We start from the raw sequence: 6,000 nt of genomic DNA, 5'->3' as shown, positions 1-6,000 counted from the left end.
GAGAAAGGTTGCCAGTTGGATTCTCTGGGTAGGGTACTTGCCTGGATTGTGGGTTCAGTCCCCAGTCAGTCCACAGGTGGGGCACATAGGAGAAGCAACTGATCTATGCTTTTCACGTAAATGTTTCTCTCTCTTTCTGTCTCTCTTCCCTTCTCTCTAAAAAATAAATAAAATCTATAGAAATATTCATAATCACAATTTGTTTCAGAAAAACAAAAGGATTTTTAAAAACACGATATAAGAATGAGAGTCTAAAAACAGACTATCTTAAGAAAAATAGGACGAGTTTTGGCAATCTTGCATATACATGCACATACCAGGTATATTGATATTACATTGTCATTATTCTTATTTTGAGTATCATTGAAACAAGGGCAGAGCCTGCCTCAGAGCACGAGGTTGACAGATGAGCTATTAAAAGGCCTTCTTGATAGTCTCCTTTGGAGGCACAGGGGGCCCTCATTTAATATTTCATTTAACTCTCTTTGCTATCCTTAATGGTTTGGTCACATACCTAACATCTTCCATCTTCTCTACTAGATCTCTTTAAGTTATTATTCTAGTATGAGAGTGTGCATTATTTATTTTGTTTTTGTTTGACATTGAGCATTAATGCGTAGCACTTAAAAAATTTTGAAGTTAAGAGAGTTTTTAAGAATGATGAAGAGATGATAAATTAACCTGCATTTTTAGCTCTTCAGCCTATAAAATGGTTTTCCAATCTGCTGATTACCTGAATATATGGTTGGATTTTTAACAAATATCTACAATTTTATAATATGAAATGTTCTTTTGCAATGTTTATATAATATGTTCCTATGTTATAAACATATTAATTTGTACTTGAGCAAGTTATTCCACAGAATGGCACCCTTAAGAAACATTCCTTAAGAAAACACTGGATGCTAAATGTGTTTCAATCTGACATTCACTTATATCTGTAAGATGGAGATATTAATTTTTGTTGTTGGTTGTAATTATATGTGACAACTTTTGTATTAGTTGCCATCATTAAAAAAATAGGAGCTTTCACATAATATTCCAGATGACAGCTTTTTTTTAAAGAAAATCCAGGACTTCCTGCCAAGATGGAGGCATAGGTACACACTGTACATCCTCGCACAACCAAAATAAGGACAACAACAATTTAGAAACAAAATAACAACCAGAGCTAACAGAAAATTGAACTGTATGGAAGTTAGACAACCAAAGAGATAAATAGACACATTCATTAAGACCAGCAAGCAGGGCGAAGTTGGGCAGCCAGACAGAGATGGGTCTCGGCACAAAAAGTGGTGGCACCAGGTGTACAAGGCAACCCAGGCATGCAAGATGGCAGCAGGTGGACCCTAGGCACACAGGCAGTGGCTGGCAGACGCCAGGCACAGGGTGGCAACAGGCAGACCCAATGAGGCCGCGATTATGAGGCAGGGCACTGCGCACAAGGTGGTTGACTGGGCGATCCCTGGGTCCCAGCACCGGGAAATAAAGCCTTGAAACACCTATTGAAAACACCTGTGAGGGTTGAGGTGCCGGGAGAGACTCCCAGCCTCACAGGAGAGTTTGTTGGAGAGAACCACAGGGTCCTGGAACATACACAAGCCCACCCACATGGGAATCAGCACCAAAAGGGCTCAGTTTTCTTGGGGGAAACAACAAATTTGATGGAGAGCAGAGCAAGGGCCATTGTTCCCTCTCAGACCTTCCCCCACATATAGTGTCATAACCCAGTGACTGGGTTGCCCCGCCCTATTGAACACCTAAGGCTTCACCCCTCATATGTAACTGGCATGACAAGAAAGAAAAATGGCCCAAATGGAAGAACAGATCAAAGCTCCAGAACAAATACAACTAAGTGATGAACAGATAGCTAACCTATCAGATAGATGCACAGTTCAAGACACTGGTGATCAGAATGCTCACAGAATTGGTTGAATTTGGTCACAAATTAGATGAAAAAATGAAGGCTATGCTAAGTGAAATAAAGAAAAATGCACAGGGAACCAACAGTGATGGGGGAAAAAAGCTGGGACTCAAATCAGTGGAATGGACCAGAAGAAAGAAAGAAATACCTAAACGCAAAAGAATGAAGAAACAAAAATTCCAAAAAATGAGGAGAGGCTTAGGAACCTCCAGGACATCTTTAAATGTTCCAACATCTTTAAATGTTCCATAAATGTTCCAATTATAGGGGTACCCAAAGGGGAAGAGGAAGAACAACAAGCAGAAAACTTATTTGAACAAATAATAAAGAAGAACTTCCCCAATCTGGCAAAGGAAATAGACTTCCAGGAAGTCCAGGAAGCTCTGAGAATCCCAAGGAACTTGGACCCAAGGAAGAACACACCAAGGCACATCATAATTACATTACCCAAGATAAAAATGAAGAAGAGAATTCTAGAAGCAACAGGAGATGAGGGGACAGTCACCTACAAAGGAGTTCCCATCAGACTGTTAGCTGATTTCTCAAAAGAGACCTTGCAGGCAAAAATGGGGCTGGAAAGAAGTATTCCAAGTCATGAAAGGTAAGGACCTACATTCAAGTTGCTCTATCCAGCAATGCTTTTATTAAGAACGGAAGGGCAGATAAAGTGCTTCTCAGATAAGGTCAAGTTCAAGGAGTTCATCATCACCAAGCCCTGATTACATGAAATGTTAAAGGGACTTATCTAAGAAAAAGAAGATAAAAAACATGTATAGTAAAATGACAGCAAACCCCCAATTATTAACAACCACACCTAAAAGAAAAACAAAAACAAACTAAGCAAACAACTAGAGCAGGAACAGAACCACAGAAATGGAGATCACATGGAGGGTTATCAACAAGGGAGTGAGAGGAGGAGAGAGGGGGAAAAGGTACAGAGAATAAGCAGCATAGATGGTAGGTAGAAAATAGACAAGGAGAGGGCAAGAATAATATGGGAAATGTAGAAACTAGAGAACTTATGACAAGAACTAAAGGGGGGAATGTGGGTGGGAGAGGGTGTGCAGGGTGGAGGAGAATGAAGGAGGGGAATGGGACAACTGTAATAGCATAATCAATAAAACACATTTAAAAAATGCAGATCCTCAGATCCCACCCCAGACCTGCAGAATCAGAAATTTAGGATGGAGGGTGGCAGCCACTGGAGGTCTAACACGCCTTCCAGATGATTTGGGGGCTCACTAAAGTTTACGAACTGCTGCTCAAAAAGGGAAATGCCTCGTTGCATTTCTTTTTCCTCAAGCTCCTTTTCTTCGCTGCCAAGTCCCATCACATGTTCTGGTCACACAAAGTCTCCATTCTGGTGCCACACCTCGCCTCCCAGAGAGGGCCCAGTTTTCAAAATGACTTCTCTCCTTCCTCTTCAGTAGTCTTTCTCCCATTAAAGACTCATCTTTCCTGCCCCTGGTAAAAAAAAAAAATAAAGAAAATCTAATTTACTTCCTTTCTCTGTGCCTCAGTGACGTCATCTATATAATAACACTCCCGTAACAAGTATCTTTTATTTGGAAATGCATTTGGCATTTTGAATATGGTATTGTGAGACTTAACGAACCATTATTACATCTAAAGCAGAGTGCAGTCCTGGCACACAATCAGTGCTTCACTGATGCTTAAGACCAGCTGTGCTCTGTATTTTGTGTGGACTGGGTGGACCGGGGCATCCCATTACCTCATTTCAGAAGATGTCACCTGGTCTTCTGGTCTCATGGCTCCAGCCCTTACTGACTTAGTTGGAAGCCTGAAGTACAGCACAGGGAGGGCAGAGCTCAGCCAGTGAAGACCCCTGTTGCAGATCTGAGGCAGAATGGACAGAGTGGAGATCCTGTCTTTCACCACGAGGGAATGGGGCAGAAGCTGGATAGTATATTACCAAAATGAACCAAACACTGTAATAGATACGACTGTGACGCTAATCTTAGAAATCATTTACAAAAGGTGTATAGGAACAAATATTCATTAATAGCTGAATCAGTTTCCAAAAAAAGAAAAAGTAAAAGGCCAAAGAATCATTATTTATCAGATGTGTACAAAACACACTGTACATCTGTCATTTTAAAACAATGCAATGCTGTCCCAGTTATAGACAAATACATACATAGAACAAAATAGAAGGGTCAGAATCAGGCAGCTGTGTAAACAGAGAAACTTGAGGTTCAAGTATCACTCATTTGGGGATAGATAGAGTATTTTACATATGGTGTAAAGCAATCCTGATACACTAATTGGAGCAAAAAAAAGTTCACTTTTTATACAAAACAATGTAAACTATGAAGGACTAAGTAAAAAATATTATTATAGAATTAAAAGTAGTACACTTAGGAGAATTTTTGTTTATGTATGTATGTATTTATTTTTAGAGAAAGGGAAAGGGAGGGAGAGAGAGAAGGAGAGAAACAACAATGTGCAAGAAAAACATCTATCAGTTGCCCCTTGCAAGCCTCCAACCTAGCCTGCAACCCAGACATGTGCCCTGACTGGGAATCAAACCAGGGAATTTGATGGTTTACTGGGTGATGCCCGACCAACTGAGTCACACCGGTCAAGGCAGGAGGATGTCTTTGCACATTAGTATTAGGGGAAGTTTTTTTAATAAGATCTAAGAACTCAAGCCATTAAAAATTTGATTTGTAACATAAAAAATAGTTTTTACAATATTATACCAAACATTAACTCTAAATAAATACCACCATAGAGTATTTTTGCAGGAATTGAACTAAGTAAGTATGAATATCTAGAACACTAAAGGAATTTGTTAAATAAGCAGTAACAAAAATGAAAGACAGGGAACAGATTAGAAAAAATAGTCCAAGTTATGACTAAGCAACATACTGAAGGAAAATTGGATGGTTAACAAGTATTTGGGGAAATTCTTATGAGGGAAAAATGCACTTAAAATAGGGATGAGTATGTGTTCTACAGCTCAGATTAGCAAACATTTTCTAGTTCATGAGGACTAATTACTTTTGAGAATGTGGCAAAAATATTCAATTTTGGGTCAGTATACTCTGGAACAGTCGTTTTAGAGAAACATGCATTCTCTTAACTACTAGTCTTATTGCAGACCCAAGGGGGTGTAGTGATCAGCTGTCACCTTTGCTATCGGTCTCTTTCTCCAATCTGATCTCTGGTTTGCTTCACCATCCTGTTTGTCTTCTAAACTTTTCTATCAGCTGTTTAATTCTGTATGTGGAATTTCTTAAATTAAATTCTAGAGTGGTTTTCTGGTTGGAATCTGACTGATATAATATCTACTATTGGGAGTGATTCTGAGAAACCGATCCTAAAATGGAATACTGAGATTGTGAGGTTCATCTGCTTCACCTTAACACAGTGATAACCTCCATGCAAAAGGAAAATGAAATAGTAGTAACCTGTGACAGGCAGGGGCAGTAAGAGTGTGGTTGGCCTGAGGCGTAACACAAGTCTGAAGCAAGTGTATGAAGGATCAAGTGAGGGCTGCACACAACTGTCATGGTAACAGTCATGGCAATTGTGATCAAGGCTTTGTAAAAAGAAAAGGGGCTCAGGACTGTGTTATCTCCCCTACCATCTGTCACAAAGTAGTATTCAGAGAATAATTATCATCATATTCCATATACCATCATTCAGGTCAATTATATTGTTGATGTTCAGTTTGTTCCTGTGAAGCAGCAAGGAGCCAGCACCCTGATGCCTTAGTGAGACAGAGGTTGGAGTCAGAGGTTGGGAGATAAAGACCAAGAGTGCTTAGATCTCTCCCACTTAGGTGATGTTTCTATGGGACCCCCAGGGTGGGCTACTTTGATATAAGTCCTCTAAACTGAAGGATCACTTTTAATTTGGGAAACAATATGTGTGATATTTGTGTGTTGTTGCAAGGAATTTATTGAATGTCGTGAAGGCTTCCTGCTCTTGCCTAACTCTGTTTACTTTAGCATCTGTTGCTTGGCTTATCAGCAATAAAGCAATTCACTTGTATGAAATTCCCTTGGCTTGAAACAATAAATAGCTTTCTTTTCTTTTCTTTTTTTAAA

This window comes from Sturnira hondurensis, unplaced genomic scaffold (genome assembly GCF_014824575.4).
Source record: "Sturnira hondurensis isolate 20B ecotype Veracruz unplaced genomic scaffold, ASM1482457v3 Scaffold0010428, whole genome shotgun sequence".
Lineage (NCBI taxonomy): Eukaryota > Metazoa > Chordata > Mammalia > Chiroptera > Phyllostomidae > Sturnira > Sturnira hondurensis.
The sequence above is the reverse complement of the archived record's forward strand: the minus strand, read 5'-3'. Positions refer to the sequence as shown.